Below are 26430 nucleotides of genomic sequence, written 5' to 3'. Positions count from 1 at the left end.
GAACCCACACACCTATGGCCACTTGATCCTCGACAAAGAGGCTGAAAACATCCAATGGAAAAAAGATAGCCTTTTCAACAAATGGTGCTGGTTCAACTGGAGGTCAGCATGCAGAAGAATGCGAATTGATCCATCCTTGTCTCCTTGTACTAAGCTCAACTCCAAATGGATCAAGGACCTCCACATAAAGCCAGACACTCTGAAGCTAATAGAAAAGAAACTGGGGAAGACCCTTGAGGACATCGGTACAGGGAGAAAGTTTCTGAACAGAACACCAATAGCGTATGCTCTAAAAGCAAGAATTGACAAATGGGACCTCATAAGGTTACAGAGTTTCTGTAAAGCAAAGGACACCATCAAGAGGACAGATCGGCAACCAACAAATTGGGAAAAGATCTTCACCAATCCTACATCAGATAGAGGGCTAATATCCAATATATATAAAGAACTCAAGAAGTTAGACTCCAGAAAACCAAACAACCCTATTAAAAAATGGGGTACAGAGTTAAACAAAGAATTCTCACCTGAAGAACTTCAGATGGCGGAGAAGCATCTTAAAAAATGCTCAACTTCATTATTCATTGTGGCGAGCCCCCTGACCAGCAGGGGAAGAAGACTACCTACACGAGGATTCTTCTCTGATCACACTTTATTGGAGCGCTTCTTGGTTGTGGGAGAGCTGGAGGCAAGGGGCGAAGGAGGAGGAGAGGGAGCAGCATATATAGGCAGGGCAGGGACTTCCCCCTGTTGATAAGCTAGTAAGGCTGGGATAGGTTGCAGCTGTTGCCGGGCAGACTCGTGCTGGAACATGGGCCAAAATAAAGGTGTTTACTGCACTCCTCGGCGCCATCTTGTAATGGCGAATGGTGTGGATCGCCACAAGTCATTAGGGAAATGCAAATCAAAACAACACTAAGATTTCATCTTACACCAGTCAGAATGGCTAAGATTAAAAATTCAGGAGACAGCAGGTGTTGGAGAGGGTGTGGAGAAAGAGGAACACTCCTCCACTGCTGGTGGGGTTGCAAATTGGTACAACCACTCTGGAAATCAGTCTGGCGGTTCCTCCAAAAACTGGGCACCTCACTTCCAGAAGATCCTGCTATACCACTCCTGGGCATATACCCAGAGGATTCCCCACCATGTAATAAGGATACATGCTCTACTATGTTCATAGCAGCCCTATTTATAATTGCCAGATGCTGGAAAGAACCCAGGTATCCCTCAACAGAAGAGTATATGCAAAAAATGTGGTATATCTACACAATGGAGTACTATTCAGCCATTAGAAACAACGAATTCATGAAATTCTTAGGCAAATGGATGGAGCTAGAGAACATCATACTAAGTGAGGTAACCCAGACTCAAAAGGTGAATCATGGTATGCACTCACTAATAAGTGGTTATTAACCTAGAAAACTGGAATACCCAAAACATAATCCACACATCAAATGAGATACAAGAAGAAAGGAGGAGCGGTCCCTGGTTCTGGAAAGACTCAGTGAAACAGTATTCGGCAAAACCAGAACGGGGAACTGGGAAGGGGTGGGAGGGAGGACAGGGGAAGAGAAGGGGGCTTACGGGACTTTCGGGGAGTGGGGGGACTAGAAAAGGGGAAATCATTTGAAATGTAAATAAATTATATCGAATAAAAAAATTAAAAAAAAATAGAGAACAGAGCTAAACAGAGAATTCTCAACTGAGTAAACTCGAAGGGCTGAGAAGCACCTAAAGAAATGTTAAACATCCTTAGTCATCAGGGAAGTGCAAATCTAAACAACCTCTGAGTTGAAAACCTCTTTTCCAATAAAAGAAAGAAAAATCATTAAGAAGAAAAAGAAAGAAAGAAAGAAAGAAAGAAAGAAAGAAAGAAAGAAAGAAAGAAAGAAAGAAAGAAAGAAAGGAAGGAAGGAAGGAAGGAAGGAAGGATAGAGAAAAAGAAGACCAGCCTGGTCTACAGAATGAGTTCCAGGACGTTCAGCTAGGGCTATACAGAGAAACACTGTCTCAAAAAAAAAAAAAAAAAAAAAAAAACCTAAAACTAAAAGATAAAAATAAACAAAAGAAGAATCTGCTCAAGATAGCCAGGCACAAGGGAACAATTGTCATGGAATCAGACCACCATGCCTCCAACAACTTAGCAACTGGGCAAGAATGAATGAATGTTAAGGGGGGGGGGGCTTCCAGATAAAAGCTTATCATTGGCAGTACTTAGCAGTGCTAAGAAAGGTTAACTCCCATCCTACTGTCCCAGGGAAGAGGCACTCTCACCTAATACTGAGAAGAGCAGAAGCCATTTAGAGATACTAGTCAGACACACTGTCATTTCTATTTCATGTTCCCAACTTAAGCATGTCACAATGACAAAGATGTTCCAGATTCAAGAGATGAGGAGAGTCTACCACTTAATTGGAAAGTATGTTTCTAGGGGCACAGACACAGAGAAAGTTTAGAGGCTCAGGTAATTTGCAGTCACTATTCCAAAGTCCTTGTGTCTGAGTATGGAGAAGAGATCTGTAGAGATAAAAACAAGGGTTAGAACAAAGCGTTGACTTGCTGAAGAAAATGAGAGTTCAAAAAAGGCAGAAATCATAGACCTGAATCTTAAGAAGGAGGTGGAAAAAAATAACACACCACCACTGAAGTTGTATATAGGAGTATTGGCACACAAAAGAAGGGACAGCCAAATCATGTCATGAGGACCCAGCAGAAAGCAAGGGGTAGGGACATGCAATGCCATGCCTGGGGAAGAAAGCATGAAAGTAATGGGCAACAATCAGAAGCATTTGGCAGAAAGTAATGGGCAACAATCAGAAGCAGTTAGTGCCACTGGGAGCACATGAACCTTAGAAATGTTGTGGCATCCTGGGAACATACGTTCATTTGCTCTGGGGAGCAATATCAGTTTCCTTTGGGGAGAAGCCCTGGTCACTGATATTCCAGAAGTGCTCCAAATGCTGACAGGACTCTGCATGAAGAGTCCCAAAGGTATAAAAAGTGACTATAGCTCTGAAGGGCAACAAAAATCAATGAATGGAAAATGTTGATTTTTTTCCCATTGATTTTTCCCTTACATATTGAGGACAGGGCTGCACATGGTCACAAAACTAATCAGGAAATGCTTTAACCCTCTTAAAGACTGATTTTTAGGGCTTGAGATATAGCTTAATGGTATAGCCCTTGTCTGACACATGAAAAACTTTTGAATTCTACCTCCAGTCTTGCCTCTCACTCTGAAAAAAATGACTGGCTCCTGTGTAAACAATCCTTAAATTAGTTCTAATGAATCTCATTCCTTGTCCAATGAATTTTCAGGTTGTTGAACAACTATGATGGAACAGCCAAATCAAAGGCCTTTGTTTTTGCTTGCTTGCTTGCTTGATTATTTGGTGGGTTAGTTTGTTTATTGGTTTGGTTTGGTTTTGATGATGGCAGTGCTACTGTAGATCAAATTCAGAGCTTTGTACAGTAGATCAAATTCTGAGCTTTGTACATACTAGACAAGTGGCCTACCATTGAACCACTTAATCACCCAAGTCCAAAAGCTTTTCATATCATGACACCTTTGCCCTGCTCTCTCCTGGGTGCCATTACTTACCCATGCCTTCCATTGGGAAACCTCCCTATACCATCCTGGCTTTCTTTCATAGATGCAGATCCATTCTCTAGTAGTTCCTTTCCCAGCTTCTTAAACACTCTTCTCCCCTCTCCATTACTCACTGAAAAAGCTTCCAGTCTCCGTAGCTGCCAATCCCTTCATGCCCCTGCACAACAGGCAGATGTCTCATCTCAGTTTAGTAACATTGGCTCAGAATGAGAAAGATCCTCTCCACAGAGAGACAGGGATTAAAATCTTTAAGTGTTCCTTAGAAGCCTTGTCCCAGTTGATTCTGATATGTTTCCCTCCCCCCGAGCTCTTTGGGGAATCTGTTCATACATATTCCTTATTCTGGAAGCTCAGAGATGGTAGCTACTAGGTTTGCTTCTCTCTGCTGAATGCCTCATTGGTTCTAGGTGAGATGACTTAATGGGGTGATCTTTTTCAAAAGGGCACAGGGTTTTGTTTGGTCCCTGTTTTGAGCCTTATCTATCTGGCTCTAGAATAGATCTGGTGTACTAAATCATGTGCATAGCCTTCCTCTTAGAAGTAGCAGAGAGGAAAGAGTTCCATAGCCTCTCACACTTAAAAGGTTTACCTCTGCTTAAGACTGTTGCTATTCCATGAGGATATTCCCAACTCAATTTTCAAGATTTATCTCTTCCTTTTATTTCCTACTACCCAGGGGACCTTTCCACTGCATTAGTTACTTTTCTGTTGCCCTGATAACATACTACACCCAAAGCCATTTAAGGGTGAAAGTGTTCATTTTGGCTTATACTTTGAGAGGGATAAAAATCCAACATGGTGGAGACATGTGAGCAAGGAACAGGCATAGTGCCAGGAGCAAGAAACTGAGAGATTACACCTACAAACATGAGCATGAAGCAGAGAGAGCAAACTGGGAAAGTCAGTAGGATTTTAATATCAAGACACAGCCACAGTAACATACTTGTCCCTACAAGGCAACACTACCTAAACCTCTCAGAAAACAAAATGCCACCAATTGGGGCCCAAGTAGTCAAATGCCCAAGATTATAGGCAAAATATCTCATTCAAACTACCATCCCACTTGAGACCCAACATTAAGTTAAAACTCAAAATACCAAGCTCGAGATTTCACTGCTTATCTTCTACAATCTGTCACATGGGATGCTGGGGTCTCACTAGTTTTTGAACAATTCATGAAACACGGGCTCACCAGAGTAGAAATATCAGCTTTGTCTGCTTTTGATAATATTGTGATCCTAACACTGAATGAATAGAAGAAAGAGGGCAGGGCAAAGCTGGTGCTGACTGCTATTACTCCTGTGATTCGGTCACCTCCTTCTAGGGTTGAAAAATTACAACTCATATTCAAGGTACAACATACAGTATGCAAGAGCTACTGTAGGTCTACTAACATAAAAAATTATCTATTAGTAAAACAACCTATCAGAAAAGTAAAACAAGAAAATTCTACTTATTGTACTACAAAGTACCTAAAATGAATTTTACCACAGAAGAGAAAGACCTATATAATAAAAATTTATATAACATAGCATTGATGAAAGAAATTAAAGACGGCAAAATAGGTAGAAAGATAACCTGGGTCTACAGATGGTATTAAACTATTCATAGTATTAAAATAATACATACATTCAATATAATTGCAATAAAAATTTCAATGATATTTTCAGAGAAATATAAAAATTAATCATAAAATTTGTATGTAACAATGAAAGACTCAAACACTGACTTCCCCAAAGTAAACTTGAGGAAGATAGATACAATTACTATAATTCTTTTTTTTAATATTTTTATTTTCTATATTCTTTGTTTACATTCCAAATGATTTCCCCTTTCCCGGATCCCCCCTCCCCATATGTCCCATAAACTTTCTTCTCTCCATCCCTTCTCCAATCACCTCCCTCCTTTTTCTCTGTCCTTATATTCCCTTCCCATGCTAGATCAATCCTTTCCAGGATCAGGACCCTCTCCATACTTCTTCATGGGAGTCATTTGTTATGCAATTTGTGCCTTGGGTATTCAGGGCTTCTGGGCTAATTAATATCCACTTATCAGAGATTGCATTCCATGTGTACTCTTTTGTGATTAGGTTACCTCACTTAGGATGATATTTTCCAGATAAAACCATTTGCCTAAAAATTTTGTGAATTCATTGTTTCTAATTGCTGAGTAGTATTCCATTGTGTAAATATACCACATTTTCTGTATCCATTCCTCCTTTGAGGTGCATCTGGGTTCTTTCCAGCTTCTGGCTATTATAAATAAGGCTGCTATGAACATAATGGAGCATGTGTCTTTATTGCATGCCGGGGAATCCTTTGGGTATATGCCAAGGGGAGGTATAGCAGGGTCCTCTGGAAGTCTCATGTCCAGTTTTCTGAGGAACCTCCGGGCTGATTTCCACAGTGGTTGTACCATCTTACAGCCCCACCAGCAGTGGAGGAGTGTTCCTCTTTCTCCACATCCTTGCCAACACCTGCTGTCTCCTGAGTTTTTGACCTTAGCCATTCTGACTGGTGTAAGGTGAAATCTCAGGGTTGTTTTGATCTGCATTTTCCTAATGACTAATGATGTTGAGCACTTCTTAAGGTGCCTCTCGGCCATCCGAATTTCTTCAGGTGAAAATCCTTTGTTAAGATCTGTACCCCATTTTTAATAGGGTTATTTGGTTCCCTGGGGTCTAACTTCTTGAGTTCTTTGTATATATTGGATATTAGCCCTCTATCAGATATGGGGTTGGTGAATATCCTTTCCCAATTTGATGGTTGCCGTTTTGTCCTTTTAACAGTGTCCTTTGCCTTACAGAAACTTTGTAATTTTATGAGGTCCCATTTGTCAATTCTTGATCTTAAAGCATAAGCTATTGGTGATCTGTTCAGGAACTTTTCCCCTGTGCCCATGTCCTCAAGGGTCTTCCCCAGTTTCTTTTCTATTAGTTTCAGTGTGTCTGGTTTTACACGGAGGTCCTTGATCCACTTGGAGTGAAGTTTAGTACATGGAGATAAGAATGGATCAATTTGCATTCTTCTGCATGCTGACCTCCAATTACTCCAGCACCATTTGTTAAAAAGGCTATCTTTTTTCCACTGGATGTTTTTGGCTCCTTTGTCGAAGATCAAGTGACCATAGGTGTGTGGATTCATTTCTGGATCTTCAATTCTATTCCATTGGTCCACTTGTCTGTCACTGTGCCAATACCATGCAGTTTTTTTTTTTCGATATAATTTATTTACATTTCAAATGATTTCCCCTTTTCTAGCCCCCTACTCCCCGAAAGTCCCTTAAGTCCCCTTCTCTTTTCCTGTCCTCCCACCCACCCCTTCCCACTTCCCACTTCCCTGTTCTGGTTTTGCCGAATACTGTTTCACTGAGTCTCTCCAGAACCAGGGGCCAGTCCTCCTTTCTCCTTGTACCTCATTTGATGTGTGGATTATGTTTTGGGTATTCCAGTTTTCTAGGTTAATAACCACTTATTAGTGAGTGCATACTATGATTCACCTTTTGAGTCTGGGTTACCTCACTTAGTATGATGTTCTCTAGCTCCATCCATTTGCCTAAGAATTTCATGAATTCATTGTTTCTAATGGCTGAATAGTAAGTACTCCATTGTGTAGATATACCACATTTTTTGTATGCACTCTTCTGTTGAGGGATACCTGGGTTTTTTCCAGCCTCTGGCAATTATAAATAGGGCTGCTATGAACATAGTAGAACATGTATCCTTATTACATGGTGGGGAATCCTCTGGGTATATGCCCAGGAGTGGTATAGCAGGATCTTCTGGAAGTGAGGTGCCCAGTTTTCGGAGGAACCGCTAGACTCATTTCCAGAGTGGTTGTACCAATTTGCAGCCCCACCAGCAGTGGAGGAGTGTTCCTCTTTCTCCACACCCTCTCCAACACCTGCTGTCTCCTGAATTTTTAATCTTAGCCATTCTGACTGGTGTAAGATGAAATCTCAGGGTTGTTTTGATTTGCATTTCCCTAATGACTAATGAAGTTGAGCATTTTTTAAGATGCTTCTCCGCCATCCGAAGTTCTTCAGGTGTGAATTCTTTGTTTAACTCTGTACCCCATTTTTTAATAGGGTTGTTCGGTTTTCTGGAGTCTAACTTCTTGAGTTCTTTATATATATTGGATATTAGCCCTCTATCTGATGTAGGATTGGTGAAGATCTTTTCCCAATTTGTTGGTTGCCGATTTGTCCTCTTGATGGTGTCCTTTGCCTTACAGAAACTTTGTAATTTTATGAGGTCCCATTTGTCAATTCTTGCTCTTAGAGCATACGCTATTGGTGTTCTGTTCAGAAACTTTCTCCCTGTACCGATGTCCTCAAGGGTCTTCCCCAGTTTCTTTTCTATTAGCTTCAGAGTGTCTGGCTTTATGTGGAGGTCCTTGATCCATTTGGATTTGAGCTTAGTACAAGGAGACAAGGATGGATCAATTCGCATTCTTCTGCATGCTGCCCTCCAGTTGAACCAGCACTATTGCTCTGTAGTATTGCTTGAAGTCAGGGATACTGATTCCCCCAGAATTACTTTTGTTGTTGAGAATAGTTTTAGCTATCCTGGGTTTCTTGTTATTCCAGATGAATTTGAGAATTGCTTTTTCTAACTCTGTGAAGAACTGAGTTGGGATTTTGATGGGGATTGCATTGAATCTGTAGATCACTTTTGGCAAGATGGCCATTTTAACTATATTAATCCTGCCAGTCCACGAGCATGGCAGATTTTTCCATTTTCTGAGGTTTTCTTCGATTTCCTTCTTCAGAGACCTGAAGTTCTTGTCATATAGATCTTTCACTTGTTTGGTTAGAGTCACTCCAAGATACTTTATATTGTTTGTGGCTATTTTGAAGGGTGTCATTTCCCTAACTTCTTTCTCAGCCTGCTTATCCTTTGAGTATAGGAAGGCTACTGATTTGCTTGAGTTGATTTTATAACCAGCAACTTTGCTGAAGTTGTTTATCAGCTGTAGGAGTTCTCTGGGGGAGGTTTTCGGGTCACTTAGGTAGACTATCATGTCATCTGCAAATAGTGATAATTTGACTTCTTCCTTTCCAATTTGTATCCCCTTGACATCCTTATGTTGTCTAATTGCTCTAGCTAGAACTTCAAGTACTATATTGAAAAGATATGGAGAGAGAGGACAGCCTTGTCTAGTCCCTCATTTTAGTGGGATTGCTTCAAGTTTCTCTCCACTTAGTTTGATGTTGGCTATGGGTTTGCTGTATATTGCTTTAATGATGTTTAGGTATGGGCCTTGAATTCCTGTTCTTTCCAAGACTTTTAGCATGAAAGGATGCTGGATTTTGTCAAATGCTTTTTCTGCATCTAATGAGATGATCATATGTTTTTTTTTTCTTTGAGTTTGTTTATGTAGTGGATTGCATTGATGGATTTCCTTATATTGAACCATCCCTGCATCCCTGGGATGAAGCCTACTTGATCATGGTGGATGATCGTTTTGATGTGTTCTTGGATTCGGTTGGCAAAAATTTTATTAAGTATTTTTGCATCAATATTCATAAGAGAAATTGGTCTGAAGTTCTCTTTCTTTGTTGGATCTTTGTGGGGTTTTGGTATCAGCGTAATTGTGGCTTCATAGAACGAGTTGGGTAGAGTTCCTTCTGTTTCTATTTTGTGGAATAGTTTGAAGAGTATTGGTGTTAGGTCTTCTATGAAGGTCTGATAGAACTCTGCACTGAAGCCATCTAGTTCCGTGCTTTTTTTGGTTGGGAGACTTTCTATGACCCTTTTTATTTCTTCAGGTGTTATGGGACTGTTTAGTTGATCTATTTGATCCTGATTTAGTTTTGGTGTCAGATATCTGTCTAGGAAACTGTCCATTTCCTCCAGATTCTCCAGTTGTGTTGAGTATAGGCTTTTGTAGTAGGATCTAATGATTTTTTGAATTTCCTCAGTTTCTGTTGTTATATCTCCCTTTTCATTTCTAGGTTTGTTAATCTGGATACTGTCTCTGTGCCCTTTGGTTACTCTGGCTAAGGGTTTATCTATCTTGTTGATTTTCTCAAAGAACCAGCTCCTGGTTTTGTTGATTCTTTGTATGGTTCTCTTTGTTTCTACTTGATTGATTTCGGCCCTGAGTTTGATGATTTCCTGCCTTCTACTCCTCCTGGGTGAAATAGCTTCTATTTGTTCCAGAGCTTCCAGGTGTGTCATTAAGCTGGTAGTGTATGCTCTCTCCATTTTCTTTTTGAAGGCACTCAGGGCTATGAGTTTTCCTCTTAGCACTGCTTTCATTGTGTCCCATAGATTTGGGTATGTTGTGTCTTCATTTTCATTGTGTTCTAAAAAGTCTTTAATTTCTTTCTTTATTTCTTCCTTGACCAAGGTATCATTGAGTAGAATATTGTTCAGTTTCCACGTGTATGTGGGTTTTCTGTTGTTTTTGTTGCTATTGAAGGCCACTTTTACTCCATAGTGACCTGATAGGAGGCATGGGATTAGTTCGATCTTATATTTGTTGAGGTCTGTCTTGTGACCAATTATATGGTCGATTTTGGAGAAGGTACCATGAGGTGCTGAGAAAAAGGAATATTCTTTTGCTTTAGGATAGAATGTTCTATATATATATCTGTTAAATCTAATTGGTCCAAAGCTTCAATTAGTTTCATTGTGTCCCTGTTTAGTTTCTGTTTTCCTGATCGGTCCATTGAGGAAAGTGCAGTGTTGAAGTCACCCACAATTATTGTGTTAGGTGCAATGTGTGCTTTGAGCTTTAATAAAGTTTCTTTTTGCATTTGGAGCATAGATGTTCAGGATTGAGAGTTCTTCGTGTTGTATTTTTCCTTTGACCAGCAAGAAGTGTCCCTCAGAGTCTCTTTTGATGACTTTGGGTTGAAAGTCAATTTTATCTGATATTAAAATGGCTACTCCAGCTTGTTTCCTGAGACCATTTGCTTGTAAAATTGTCTTCCAGCCTTTTACTCTAAGGTAGTGTTTGTCTTTGACCCTGAGGTGTGTTTCCTGTAAGCAGCAAAATGTAGGGTCCTGTTTACGTATCCAGTCAGTTAGTCTGTGTCTTTTTATTGGGGCATTAAGTTCATTGATGTTAAGAGATATTAAGGAATAGTGATTGTTACTTCCTGTCATTTTTGACATTATTTTTTAAATTTGATTGGTTAACTTCTTTTGGGTTTGATGAAAGGTTACTATCTTGCTTTTTCCAGGGTGAAGTTTCCCTCCTTGTATTGGTGTTTTCCTCCTATTTTCCTTTGTAGGGCTGGGTTTGTGGATAGATATTGGGTAAACTTGGTTTTGTCTTGGAATATCTTAGTTTCTCCATCTTTGGTGATTGAGAGTTTTGCTGGATATAGTAAGTTTTGGCTGGCATTTGTGTTCTCTTAGAGTCTGCATGAGATCTACCCAGGATCTTCTAGCCTTCATAGTCTCAGGTGAAAAGTCTGCTGTAATTCTGATAGGTCTTCCTTTATATGTTACTTGGCCTTTTTCTCTTACTGCCTTTAATATTCTTTCTTTGTTTATTACATTTGGTGTTTTGATTATTATGTGATGGGAAGTATTTCTGTTCTGGTCCAGTCTGTTTGGAGTTCTGTAGGCTTCTTGTATATTCATGGGCATCTCTCTCTTTAGGGTAGGGAAGTTTTCTTCCATAATTTTATTGAAAATATTTGCTGGCCCTTTAAGTTGTAAATCTTCACTCTCATCTATGCCTATAATCCTTAGGTTTGGTCTTCTCATTGTGTCCTGGATATCCTGGATATTTTGGGTTACAAGCTTTTTGCATTTTGCATTTTCTTTAACTGTTGAGTCCATGGTTTCTATGGAATCTTCAGCATCTGAGATTCTTTCTTCTATCTCTTGTATTCTGTTGTTGATATTTGCATCTATGTCCCCTGATTTCTTCCCAAGGCTTTCTCTCTCCAAAGTTGTCTCCCTTTGAGTTTTCTTAGTTGTTTCTACTTCTGATCTTAGATCCTGGATGGTTTTGCTTAGCTCCTTCACTTGCTTGTTTGTGCTTTCCTGTAACTCTTTAAGAGATTTTTGTGTTTCCTCTTTTATGACCTCAGCCTGTTGACCAAAGTTCTCCTGTATTTAAGTGTTTTTTGCGTTTCCTCATTATTGGCTTTTGTATTCTCCTGGATTTCTTTCAATGATTTTTGTGTTTCCCTTGAAAGGGCTTCTAACTTTTGATCCATTTTCTCCTCAATTTCTTTAAGTATGTCTTTCATTTGTTCCTGTACCAGCATCATGACCAGTGATTTTAAATCCAAATTTGTTTTACTGGTGTGATGGGGTATCCAGGACATGCTGGTAAAGGAGAATTGGGTTCAGACGTTGCCATATTGCCTTGATTTCTGTTAGTGATGTTCCTGCGTTTGCCTTTTGCCATCTAGTTCTCACTGGTGTTAGTTGGTCTTGTCAATGCTGGACTCACCAGTGCAAGCTGCCCCTTCCCAGGTGGCCTCTGGTGCACAGCTTACCTCCTGGACTGCCTGGAGACAGGGTGCTGTTGCCCAGGCTGTTCAGATCCTGAAGCAGACACCTGAAGCCTCCTGCTGGGGCCTGCTGGATTCACCAGAGATCACTGATTCCTCCCAGCTGACCTCCCAGAAGCCCCTCTTGCCTCTTGCAGGACCTGGAGATGTGGTGTTGCAGCCCAGGCTGATCTGGATCCGGAAGCGGGGAGATCTGAGGGCTCCTGCCAGAGGCCTCAGGACTGGAACCTAAGCTCAGTGCCACCTGAGCAAGCTGGGCGCTCTCCCAGACTGCCTCTGGGTGTACACCAGGTCTCCCGCACTTCCTGGAGACCGAGTGCTGTGGCCCAGGCTGTTCAGATCCCAAAGCAGGCCCCTGATGGCTCCTGCTGGGGCCCGCTGGATTCACCAGAACACACTGACTTCTCCCCGCTGGCCGCCCGGAAGTCCCTCTTGCCTCTTGCAGGACCTGGAGACCTGGTTTTGCTGCCCAGGCTGATCTGGATCCGGAAGCGGGGAGATCTGAGGGCTCCCACCAGAGGCCTCAGGACTGGAACCTAAGCTCTGTGCCACTGGAGCAAGCTGGGCGCTCTCCAAGACTGCCAATTACTACAATTCTTTATTTCAAATTATATCACATGAGAACCAGAATATATCACATGAAAACCAGCATAAACCCAGACACGTAGGCCAGAATAGAAAGCACAGAAATAGACTCACACATATGTAGTCAGCTACTTTTCAAAAATATCATTTATAATACACAATAAGGAAAGGACATTTATTCTTTTTAACACTGTGTATCCCGAGGTTGCCTGTTTCCCTTCTTTCTGCTGGCCCTCAGAGTCCTTAGTCCTTTACTCTCACCTAATACCATATCAGGTTCCCCTCTCCCCCCCATCCCCATCCACTTTCCATCCTAGGTTCCTCCCTCCCTCCCCACTTGTGATAGCTTTCTTCTCCCTCCCAAGTGGGACTGAGGCATCCTCTCTTGGGCCCTTCAGCTGGTTGACGTTTTTGAGTTCTGTGGACTTTATCTTGGATATTCTGTACTTGGTTTTGGCTAATAACCACTCATTAGTGAGTACATACCATGCATATCTTTTTGGGTCTGAGTTACTTAACTCAGCATGACATTTTCTAGTTTCATTCATTTGCCTGCAAAACTCAGGATGTCCTCGTTCTTAATAGCTGAGTAGTATGCCATTGTGTAAATGAACCACATTTTCTGTATCCATTCTTCTGTCATGGGACATCTGGGTTGTTTCCAGTTTCTGTCTATCATAAATAAGGCTGCTATTAACATAGTGGAACACATGCCCCTGTGGCATGGTAGGGCATCTTTTGGGTATATTTCCAAGAGTGGTATTGCTGGGTCTTTAGATAGATCTATTTCCAACTTTCTGAGGAACCTCCAGACTGATTTCTAGAGTGGTTGTACCAGTTTGCAATCCCACCAACAATGCAGGAGTGTTCCTCTTTCTGCACATCCTTGCCAACATCTGTTGTCACCTGAGGTTTTGATCTTAGCCATTCTGATTGGTGTAAGGTGGAATCTCAGGGTCATTTTGATTTGCATTTCTCTGATCACTAAAAGATTTTGAACATTCTTTAGGTGCTTCTCAGCCATTAGAGATTCCTTTGTTGTGAATTCTTGGTTTAGTTCTATACCCCATTTTTTTATTGTGTTATTTGGTTTTTAGGTGGTTAGCTTCTTGAGTTCTTTATATATTTTGGATATTAGCTCTCTATCAGATGTGGGGTTACTGAAGATTTTTTTTCCCAATCTGTAGGTTGCTAACTTGTCTTATTGACTATGTCCTTTGCCTTACAGAAGCTTTCCAGTTTCACAAGGTCCAATTTATCAATTCTTGATCTTAGAGAATGAGCCATTAGAGTTCTGATTAGGAAATATCTCCCTTATGTTGTCTAATTGCTCTAGCTAGAACTTCAAGAACTATATTAGAAAGATATGGAGAGAGAGGGCAGCCACTATGGAAATCAATCTGGTGGTTCCTAAGAAAACTGGGCATGACACTTCTAGAGGATCCTGCTATACCTCTCCTGGGCATATACCCAGAGGATTCCCCAGCATGCAATAAGGACACATGCTTCACTATGTTCATAGCAGCCTTATTTATAATAGCCAGAAGCTGGAAAGAACCCAGATATCCCTCAATGGAGGAATAGAAAATGTGGTATATATATATATACACAATGAAGTACTATTCAGCAATTAAAAACAATGAATTCATGAATTTTTTAAGCAAGTGGATGGAACTGGAAAATATTATCCTAAGCGAGGTAACGCAATCACAAAAGAAGACACATGGAATGCAATCATTGATAAGTGGATATTAATTAGCCCTGAAGCTCTGAATACTGAAGATACAATTAGCATATCAAATGATTCCCATGAAGAAGGAAGAAAAGGGCCCTAATCCTGGAAAGGCTTGATCCAGCATTGTAGGGGAGTACCAGGACAGAGAAAAGGGAGGGGGAAAGATAGGAGAATGGATGGAGAGAAGAGGACTTATGGGACATATGGTGGGGGGGGGGGACTAGGAAAGGGGAAAGCTTTTAGAATGTAAACAAAGAATACAGAAAATAAAATTTAAAAAAAGTAAATATCTCTCTGTGTCAATGAGTACAAGTCTCTTTCCCATTTTCTTTTCTATTAAATTCAGTGTATCTGGTTTTATGAGGTCCTTGATCCACTTGGACTTGAGCTTTATGCAAGATGATAAATATGGGTCTATTTTCATTTCTCTATAGTTAGACCAGCACCATTTATTGAACATGCTTTATTTCTTTCCATTGTATATTTTGGGCATCTTTGTCAAAGATCAAGTGTCCGTAAGTGTGTGATTTTATTTCTGGGTGTTTAATTCTATTTCATTGATCAATATATCTGGTTCTGTATCAATACCATGCAGTTTTTATCACTATTGCTCTGTAGTAAACTTGAGGTTAGGGATGATGATTCCTCCAGCCACTCTTTTATTGTTATGAATTGTTTTGGCTATTCTGGGCAGAAGGAGGAAAGCAACTGAGTGGGAGAGGGGACAGGAAAGGGAAAAGATACATGATAAGGTATTTGGGGAAGCAGGGCTGAAGCCCTGAGGGCTAGCTGAAAGAATGGAAACAGGCAACCTCGGGAGGTAGGAGGTTGTGGGGACCCTCCAGAATGCACAAGAGACCTGGAAGATGAGAAACTCTCAGGACTCAAAGGGAGGGACCTTAGATGAAATTCCCAACAGTAGGGAGATAGAACTTATAGAGCACAGAGCACACCTGCATCAGGAAGACAGGACATCAAATGAGGGAGGGGGTTGTCATCCCACAGTCAAAACTCTCACCCATAATTGTTCTTCTCTGAAAGAACTACAGGGATTGAAATGGAGAAAAACCTGAGGAAAAGAAGATCCAGTGACAAACCCAAAGTGGGTTCCAGCTTAAGGGGAGGTCCCTAGTTCTGGCACTATTACTGAGGCTATGGAACACTCACAAAAAGGGACCTAGCATGACCACACGCCAGAAGACCCAACAAGCAGCTGAAAGAGTCAGATGCAGATATTTGCACGCAACCAGTAAACAGGAGCTGCTGACCCCTGTTGTTGAATTAGGGAAAGCTGAAAGAAGCTGAGGAGGAGGGCGACCCTGTAGGAGGAGCAGCAGTCTCAATTAATCTGGACCTCTGAGATCTCTCAAACACTGGACCACCAAACAGGTAGCATATACCAGCTGATATGAGGCCCCCCAACACATATACAGCAGAGAACTGCCCGATCTGTGTTCAGTCAGACATGATGCACCTAATCCTCAAGAGACTGGAGGCCCCAGGGAGTTTAGAGGCCAGGTGGGGTAGGAGGTGGGGGGTGGGGATATCCTTGTGGAGATAGGGTTAGGGAGGAGGTATGAGATGTGGAACAGTCAGAGGGTGGATGAGGGCAGGGGGAAGTAAAATCTAGAGCATAAGTAAATAAATATTTTTAAAAAAAAATCAAAAACAGAAAACAAAGCAGCTTGATTTGAATAAAGATAATTAAAGAATAAAAAAAAACACTGTATCTATATGCAGAATAATGAAACTAGACCTTTATCTTACATAGTGCCCAAAGTGAGGTAAAGACCTAAACTGTAAAACCATAGAAGAAAACACAAAGGGAAAGCTCCTAGGTTTTGCTATTAATAATGATGTTTTATACATGGCATCAAAACAACCATAGACAACAAAAGCTAAGATAAACTACTAGAAGTCACCAAATGAATGCTTCCTCTGAGCAAAAGAGGCAGAAACAGAGTGAGAATGGGTGGGCTAGGAAAAAACATTTGTGAACTAAAACATCAGGTAAGGAGTTAATATCCAAAATATAGCAAGCCGTATGATCTAGTATCAAATAAATCAATAAACAACTCAATTAAATATGAGCAAGGGGGTGAGTAGACACTCTGCTACATAAAAATGCCCTCTGAGTATATAAAAATGTGCTTGATATCACTAATCAGGAAAATGCAGACCCCAACCATTATGAGATAGCATGTGGATTACAATAGCTATTATAAATAAAATAATAATAATAAGGGTTAATGTAGCTCAGATGGTAGAGTACTTGCCTAACATGCACACAGTCTGGAGTTCAATCCCAACACTATGTAAAATCAGGCATGGTGGCATATACACATAATTCCAGCTCTCAGGAGGGGACCAAGATCAGGGGTTTACAAGGTCATCCATTCTCAGCCATATAATAAATTCAAAGCCAGAATAAGCTACTAGAGACAATCTCAAAATAATAATAATAACACAAGCTAATAAAAATATATCAAATTAAAAAAAAAGAAATGTAAAAAAAAAAGCTAAGTATTAGTGAAGGGAAAGGGGTTTATGGATAAGAAAAGTGTTACTTGTCTATAAAGTTGTCTCAACAAAGAAACCTGAAGATATAGCACAGATTTCTCAGTCCAGCTATTCCTTCGGGAAACATATCTTTTATGTTGCAGGCATATAATGGGAACATAGTAATAAACGAAGCAGAGTCCAGACCCTCATAGGACTTACCTTTCCAGTGAGAGAACTGTCCAGTGCCCACAGAAAACAGCAGCAGCAGCCTCAGATGTATTAGGTGATGCTAAGTGCTTTCGCCATCTGCCCACCCCCCCTCTGCCCTCCTTCTCTCTCTCTCTCTCTCTCTCTCTCTCTCTCTCTCTCTCTCTCTCTCTCTCTCTCTCACACACACACACACACACACACACACACATACACACACACACACAAACACACACACACATACACACACCACACACGGCATCATCAATGTGGTTTAGGAGAGGTGACACAGACAACCTGGGGAAAATGAAGACAGGTCCCATCAGAACCCAGTTCTCCCACAAGAGCAAATCCTGGATACCCTAACATACCAGAAAAGCAAGAGCTGGATTTAAAATCACATCTCATGATGCTGATAGAGGACTTCAAGAAGGACATAAATAACTCCCTTAAAGTTACAAGAGACCATGGGTCAAAAGGTAAAAGCCCTTAAAGAGGAAACACAAAAATTCCTTAAAGAAACATAGGAGAACATGGGTTAACAGGTAGAAACACTTTAAGAGGAAACACGAAAATCACTTGAAACCCAGGAAAACATGGGTCAACAAGTAGAAGTCCTTAAAGAAGAAACACAAAAATCCTTTAAAGAATCTCAGGAAAACACAATCAAGTGAAGGAACTGAACAAAACTATCCAGGATCTAAAACTGTAGAAACAATAAAGAAATCACAAAGTGAGACATCTCTGGAACTAGAAAACCTTGAAAAGAATTCAGAAGTTATAGATGCAAGCTTCAACAACAGAATACAAAAAATAGAAGAATCTCAGGTGCTAAAGATACCATAGAAAACATTGATTCAACAGTCAAAGAAAATGTGAAATGCAAAAAGCTTGTAACCCAAAACATCCAGGAAATCCAGGATACAATGTGAAGTCCAAACCTAAGGATTTTAGGTATAGAAGAGAGTGAGGATTTCCAATTTAAAGGGCCAGTAAGTATCTTCAACAAAATTATAGAAGAAAACTTCCCTAACCTAAAGAAAAAGATGCCCATGAATATATAAGAAGCCTTCAGAACTCCAAACACACTAGACCAGAACAGAAAGTCCTCCTGAAATATAATAATCAAAACACCAAATGCACAAAACAAAGAAAGAATATTAAAAGCAGTAAGGGAAAAAGGGCAAGTAACATATAAAGGCAGAACTACCATAATTACACCAGACTTCTCACCAGAAACTATGAAGGCTAGAAGATCCTGGGCAGATGTCATAAAGACCCTAAGAGAACATAAATGTCATCCCAAGCTACTACTGTACCCAGCAAAACTCTCAATTACCATAGATGGAGAAAACAAGATATTCCATGATAAAACCAAATTTATACAATATCTTTCCACAAACCTAGCACTTCAAAGGATAATGAGAGGAAAATACCAGCACACGGAGGGAAACTACACCTCAGAAAAAGCAATAAAGTAATCTTCTTTCAACAAACCCAAAAGAAGATAGCCAAGCAGAATTCTACCTTTAACAATGAAAATAACAGGAAGTAACAATCACCTTTCCTTAAAATCTCTTAACATCAATAGTCTCAATTCCCCAATAAAATGACATAGACTAACAGACTGGATATGTAAATGGGACCCAACGTTTTGCTGCATACAAGAAACCCACCTCTGTGACAAAGATACTCATTACCTCAAAGGTTAGAAAACAGAGTCAAAGGTTAGAAAACAATTTTCCAAGCAAGTTGTCCCAACAAAAAAGCTGGAGTGGCCATACTTATATCGGAAAAAATCAACTTTCAACCAAAAGTTGTCAAAAAAGACAAGGCAGGGCACTTCATACTTATCAAAGGAAAAAACCTACCAAGATAAACTCTCAATTCTGTACATTTATGCTCCAAATGCAAGGGCAACAACATTCATAAAAGAAACTTTAATAAAGCTCAAAGCACACATTGCACCCCACACAATTATAGTGGGAAACTTCAACACCCCACTCTCAACAATGGACAAATTATGGAAACAGAAACTAAGCAGCCACAGTGAAACTAACTAAAGTTATGGACCAAATGGATCTAACAGATATTTATAGAATATTGCATCCTCAAGCAAAAGAATATACCTTCTTCTCAGCACCTTATGGTACCTTCTCCAAAACTGACCATGTCATTGGTCACAAAACAGGCCTCAAAAGATAGAGGGATATAGAAATAATTCTATGAACCCTATTGGATCGCCATGGCCTAAGGCTGGTCTTGAGTTCAAACAAAAACAACACAAAACACACATACACATAGATGTTGAACAATGCTCTAGTCAATGATAGCTTAGTCAAGGAAGAAATAAATAAATTAATTAAAGACTTTTTAGAATTTAATGAAAATGAGGACACATCAGACCAAAACTTATAGGACACAGTGAAAGCAGTGCTAAGAGGAAAACTGATAGCTCTAAGTGCCTCCAAAAAGAAATTGGAGAGAGCTTACACTAGCAGCTTGACAACACACTTGAAAGCTCTAGAACAAAAAAAAAGCAAATGCACCCAAGAGGAGCATATGGCAGGAAATAATTAAACTCAACGCCAAAATCAACCAAATAGAAACAAAAAGAACATACAAAGAATCAACAAAAACAGGAGCTGGTTCTTTAAGAAAATCAACAAGATAGATAAAACCTTAGCCAGACTAACCAGAGGGCTCAGAGGCACTACCAAATTAATAAAATCAAAACTGAAAAGGGAGACATAACAACAGAAATTGTGGAAATTCAAAAAAATCATCAGATCCAGCTACAAGAACTTATGCTTAACAAAATTGGAAAATCTGGACAAAATGTACAATTTTCTAGATACCAACATTGAAACAGGATCAGATAAACCATCTAAATAGTTCCATAAGTCCGGAGGAAATAGAAGTTGTTAATAGTCTCCCAACAACAACAACAAAAAAAAGCCCAGGACCAGATGTGTTTAGTGAGGAATTCTATTAGATCTTCAAAGAAGAGCTAGTACTGATACTCTTCAAACTATTCCACAAAATAAAAACTCAAGGAAGACTATCCAATTCATTCTATGAAACCATAATAATGCTTATACCTAAACTAAACAAAGACCAAACAAGGAAAGAGAACCTCAGACCAATTTCCCTTATGAACATTGATACAAAAATTCTAAACAAAATTCTGGCCAACTGAATCCTAGAATGCATCAAAACAATCATTCACCATGATCAGGTAGGTTTCATCCCACAGATGCAGGGATGGTTCAATATACAGAAATCCATCAATGTAATCCACTACATAAACAAACTTAAAGAAAAAAAACCACATGGTCATTTCATTAGATGCTGAAAAAGCTTTTGAAATAATACAGCATTGCTTCATGATAAAAGTCTTGGAGAGATCAGGAATTCAGGGCCCATACCTAAAAATAGTGAAAGCAATATACTGTAAACTGTTAGCTAACATCAAACTAAATGGAGAGAAATTTGAAGCAATCCTACTGAAATTGGGGACCAGACAATAGGAGAGTGGGAGAGACTGCCCACTCTCTCCCTATCTATTCAATATAGTACTCAAAATCCTATCCAGAGCAATTAGACAACAAAAGGAGGTCAAATGTATACAAATAGGAAGGGAAGAAGTCAAAGTATCACTATTTGCAGATGATATGATTGTATACTTAAGCAACACCAAAAATTCCACCAGAGAACTCCTAAACCTGATAAACAACTTCAGCAAAGTGGCTGGATATAACATTAACTCAAACAAATCAGAAGCCCTCCTCTATTCAAAGGATAAACAAGCTGAGAAAGAAATTAGGGAAAGAACATCCTTCACAATAGTCACAAATGATATTACATACATTGATGTGACTCTAACCAAGCAACTGAATGAGCTGTATGACAAGAACTTCAAGCCTTTGAAGAAAGAAATCATAGATCTCAGAAGATGGATCATGGACTAGAAGGATTAATATAGTAAAAATGTCCATCTTGCCTAAAGTAATCTGCAGATTCAATGAAACCCCATCAAAATTCCCAAATTAATTCTTCATAGAGTTAGAAAGAGCAATCTGCAAATTTATTTGGAATAACAAAAAACCCATGATAGTGAAAACTCTTCTCCAAAACAAAAGATCTTCTGGGGGAATCACCATCACTGACCTCAAATTCTACTACAGAGCAATAGTGATAAAAACTGTATGGTATTGGTATGGAGACAGGCAGAAAGATCAATGGAATAGAATTGAAGACCCAGATATGAACCCATACACCTATGGTCACTTGATATTTGACAAAGGAGCTAAAAACATCTAATGGAAAAAAGTCAGCATTTTCAACAAATTGTGCTGGATCAACTGGAGGTCAGCATGCAGAAAAATGCAAATCGAACCATTCTTACCTCCTTGTACAAAGCTCAAGTCCAAGTGGCTCAAGGACCTCCACATAAAACCAGATACACTGAAGTTTATAGAGGAGAAAAGTGGGGAAGAACCTAGAACACATGGGCACAGGGGAAATTTTTCTGAATAGAACACCGGTGGCTTATGCTCTAAGAACAAGAATCAACAAATGGGACCTCATAAAACTACAAAGCTTCTGTAAAACAAAGGACACTGTCAATAGGACAAAATGGCAACCAACAGACTAGGAAAAGATCTTTACCAATCCTATGTCTGATAGAGGGCTAATATCCAACATACACAATGTACTCAAGAAGTTAGACTCCAGAGTGTCAAATAACCCTATTAAAAAAATGGGCTAAACTGGGAATGTTCAAATGAGGAAACTCGAGTGCATCTGAAGCACCTAAAGAAATGTTCATCATTCTTAATGATCAGGGAAGTGCAAATCAAAACAACCCTGAGATTCCACCTCACACCAGTCAGAACAGCTAAGATGAAAAACTCAGGGGACAGCAGATGCTGTCGAGGATGTGGAAAAAGAGGAACACTTCTCCATTGCTGGTGGGATTGCAAGCTAGAAAACTGCTCTGGAAATCAGTTTGGAATTTCCTCAGAAAGTTGGACATAGTACTACTTAAGGACCCAGCTATACCATTCCTGGGCATATACCCAGAAGATATTTCAGCATGTAATAAGGACACATGCTCCACTATGTCTATAGCAGCCTTATTTATAATGGCCAGAAGCAGGAAAGAACCCAGTGTCCTTCAAGAAAGGAATGGATACAGAAATTTTGTATATATACATAATGGAGTACTATTCAGCTATTACAAACAATGAATCCATGAAATTCTGAAGCAAATGGATGTAACTAGAAAGAATCATCCTGAGTGAAGTAACCCAATCACAAAAGAACACACATGATATGCACTCACTGATAAGTGGATATTAACCCCAAAACTCAAAATAAACATGTTGCAATTCACAAACCTCAGGAAGCTCAAGAAGAAGGTAGACTAAAGTGGTGGTGCTTTGGTTCCTCTGAGAAAGGGAAGAAAATGATCACAGGAATAACTATGGTGACAAAGTGTGGAGCAGAGACTGAAAGAAATGCCACCCAGAGACTGTCCTACCTGGAGATTCATCCTATAAACAGTCACCAAACCCCAAAACTACTATGGATGACAAGAAGTGCATAGCAAAAGGAGCCTGGTATGGTTGTCTTTTGGAGGGTCCCTGCCAGAGCCTTACAGACACAGAAGCGAATACTAGCAGCCAACCATTGGACTGAGCATGGGGTTCACAATGGAGGAGTTGGAGGGCACCAACTTCTCACCAGAGACCATGAAAAGAAGAAGATCCTGGGCAGATCTCATACAGACCCTCTGAGAACACAAATGCCTGCCCAGACTACTATACCCAGCAAAACTCTCAATCATCATAGATAGAGAAACAAAGATATTCTATGATAAAACCAAATTTACATAGTATCTTCCACAAATTCAGCCCCACAAAGGATAATAGATGGAAAATGCCAACAAAAGGAGGGAAACTACACCCTAGAAAAAGCAAAAAAGAATCTTCTTCCTACAAATCCAAAATAAGATACCCACACAAACATAAAAATAACATCAAAAATAACAGGAAACAACAATCACTATCCCTTAATATATCTTAACATCAATGAACTCAATTCCCCAATAAAAACATGTAGACTATCAGAAATATTTTTCATGTAAATCTTCAATTTTATCAGAAAATAATTGTAATTCCTCTTTCAATTAATTTAGTAATGTTTTGTCTACCATTTTATCTGCATCATTTTTCATGATAATCTTCAATTTTAACATGTTTTCCTATATATTTCTTCTATTTTTGTCAGAAATGTTTTCCATGTAAATCTCTGATTTTATCACAAAATGTTTTTAATTCCACCTTTAATTAATTTAGAAAGGTTTTTTTATGTCTATCATTTTATCTGTATAATTTTCTATGAAATAGTCAATTTTAATGTGTTTGTGAATATATTTCTTCAATTTTTATCAGAAATATTTTCCATGTAAATCTCTGATTTTATCACAAAATGTTTTTAATTCCACCTTCAATTAATTTAGAAAGGTTTTTATGTCTCCCATTTTATCTGTATGATTTTCCATGAAATAGTAAATTTTAATGCGTTTGTTTATATATTTCTTCAATTTTATCAGAAATATTTTCCATGTAAATCTTCAACTTTATCAGAAAATGTTTCTCATTCCACTTTCAATCAACTTAGGAATACTTTTATGCCTACCGTTATTATATCTATATAAAATTTCCAAAAAAAAATGAAGAAGGGAATAAGAAAATGGAAATAGAGGAACTGGGAGGACCAGAAGTTACAATAGTAGAAGGAAGACCAAAAAGAGAGCAGTAATTGGCAGTGTGCTTCCAGACCCACAGCTATGAACACACTCATATCTTGGATTCCTTTCCTAGAGATGCCATAACAAAGTATCATAAGTTAGGTGGCCAAAGTGTAGGCAGGGTTCATCTGAGGTCTCCCTCCTTGCTTATAAACAGCTTCTTGTCATATCCATACATGCTCTATGTGTGCTTCCAATCTCATGTCCTCTTCTAATGATGTCAATCACATCATCTTAGAAGCCATTTTAATGAACTCACAGTAAGTTGATGATCCCTTTAAGGACCCTACCATTAAGCGCAGCCAAGATTCATGGTACTAGGGTTTATAAGGCCAGTCAACAACCTAGAAGCTGAGAACCAGGGACTTTTTCCTTCTTCCTTCCTCTGCTCTGAGCTATTTGCTCTATCATGAAGGATAATAGGCATGCTTACAGAGCCAGAAGCAAAAGAGAAGTCATCACTACATTAACACCTAGAATGCATGACAGAAATGGCATCTACACAAAGTAGGCCCTGAATAACAGGTACCATGTGGCATCCTATCTCAGTACCAGTCCAGCATGGAATTTGCCCATGATCCCTGAAACCAGAAACTAGTCTTTCTAATTTAAGACACCAAGAGATGGATTTCTTCAGTGGTGGGTCATGGGGGATAAGAAAGTTTCCTGTTTTCCAAGGGAGTAGTCATCAGTCCATGAATAACTCCTCTTATCTAATCATGCACATTTTCCTAGTCTCCCTGGGGCTGAACATTCTGCCTTCTTTTCTTTATTTGTAAAAAAAAAAAAAAAAAAAAAAATCACACAGTCTTGCTGTCCCAATTCCTGTATCTTGGTCACAATTTCTGGGCATTAGAAAAAGAGAGACAGTATAGAAGAAGAAAGCAATAAAGAAAAGAAGTAAAGAGGCAAAGGTGGGTGGGAAGAAAAGGAAATGAGGACATGGAAAAAAGGGCAGAAAAAAAGGAAAAATGGAGGGAGGGGAATACTGTTCAAAGAAAACAGGAGCCCTGGATCCTCAGAGTCAAGGAAACCTTACTGATTCCATCAGTCATTACTGCCTGCTTAATCTGGACTCTCTAGATTCTCAAATCTATTTCTAAGCCCCCACCCCCCACCCCTGGGTTCAAACCTGAGCTCTTACCCATATTTCACTGAAGTAATGGTGTGATGCTTTGTATACACTTGGCCAAGGGAGTGGCACTAGTAGAAGGTGTGGCCCGGTTAGAGTAGATGTGGCCTTGTTGGAGCATTGTCACTGTAGTGTGGCTTTAAGACCCTCATCCTAGCTGCCTGGAAGCCACTATTATGTTAGCAGCCTTCAGATGAAGATGTAGCACTCTCAGCTCCTCTTGCACCATGCCTTCTTGGATGCTGCCATGTTCCTGCCTTGATCTCCAATTGTCAAAGTCTTGCTTACCAATGCAACCCTTTTTTAGTCCCCCACAACTATATGTTGTTCTCATGTCAAGGCCAAAGACCTTCATTTCTTTTAGACCCTATCAGATTTTCAAGAGAAGCCAGGTTTATTTGGCACCCCCATGTCTAAATAGCATAGTTCCTCATACAGCATTCTCCTTGGACGATCAGAAGGTCAGGCTGGTTTGAGTGTGTGTGTAGTGCTTTGCTGATGAGATGGATTCTGAGTGCACTATGCAGACTTGTTATGGGATGGAAGAGCTATAGTGATTATGCAGACATGGCCCCTCAGGCAGTCCATCCATTCAATGTCACAGCTAAGACTATTGACATTGGCTGGAGAGTGGGAGAGTCTCTGTTATATTCTTTCTCCTCCTCCCATACATGTTGCTCAAGAATTAAAGAGAGAAATGTCAACTGTCCTGTATAGTCTATCAGATAAACTTGTCAAAGGAGCAAAGCTGTGTGTATTAAGCTTACTACAGAAAAGAACACTATCTTGTCAGAATCTCAGCAATGTTTCAAAGAAGTCTCCTTATGCTGTATGGGCTCAAAAAGATTAAGGTGACTCTTTTCAATTGAGGACCTAATTGGAATTAAAGTCCCATGATAATAAAATTTAGTGGACATGATAGAAAGTACTGATATGTCTTGATATGCAAACTCTTGTTCTGTAAACAAGTTATCAGTTGAAGTAAGCAAATTAGCCTTCTGATAGGGGAGCTGTTTGTCTGTTTGGGAAAACTGCTAGCCTGAATCAGCTGACAAGCAGTGACATTACAGGTGTCTGACTTAGACATATGCACATACCCCATAGCCATCCTCAGCATGAGCTGGAGAACAGAAACTGGCTTTAAACAGCAGTGGTTATCTTCCAGTCTTGTGATCATTCATGTGTGAGCTAATATGTGAGGTGACAGATTCATGTATAGGGTTCAGATTATAACTGGTCTTACTTCTATGAATGCTATGTTTTCCTGTTGATAGTGGGCAGAATAATGGCCTTTCAAGAGGCTTATATCTTGACCTCTGGCACCAACAAATAGGCCACAGTACATGCCAAGGAGAACTTTGAAA

The sequence above is a fragment of the Apodemus sylvaticus genome, chromosome 12 (assembly GCF_947179515.1).
Source record: "Apodemus sylvaticus chromosome 12, mApoSyl1.1, whole genome shotgun sequence".
Lineage (NCBI taxonomy): Eukaryota > Metazoa > Chordata > Mammalia > Rodentia > Muridae > Apodemus > Apodemus sylvaticus.
This window is presented reverse-complemented; position numbering follows the sequence as displayed.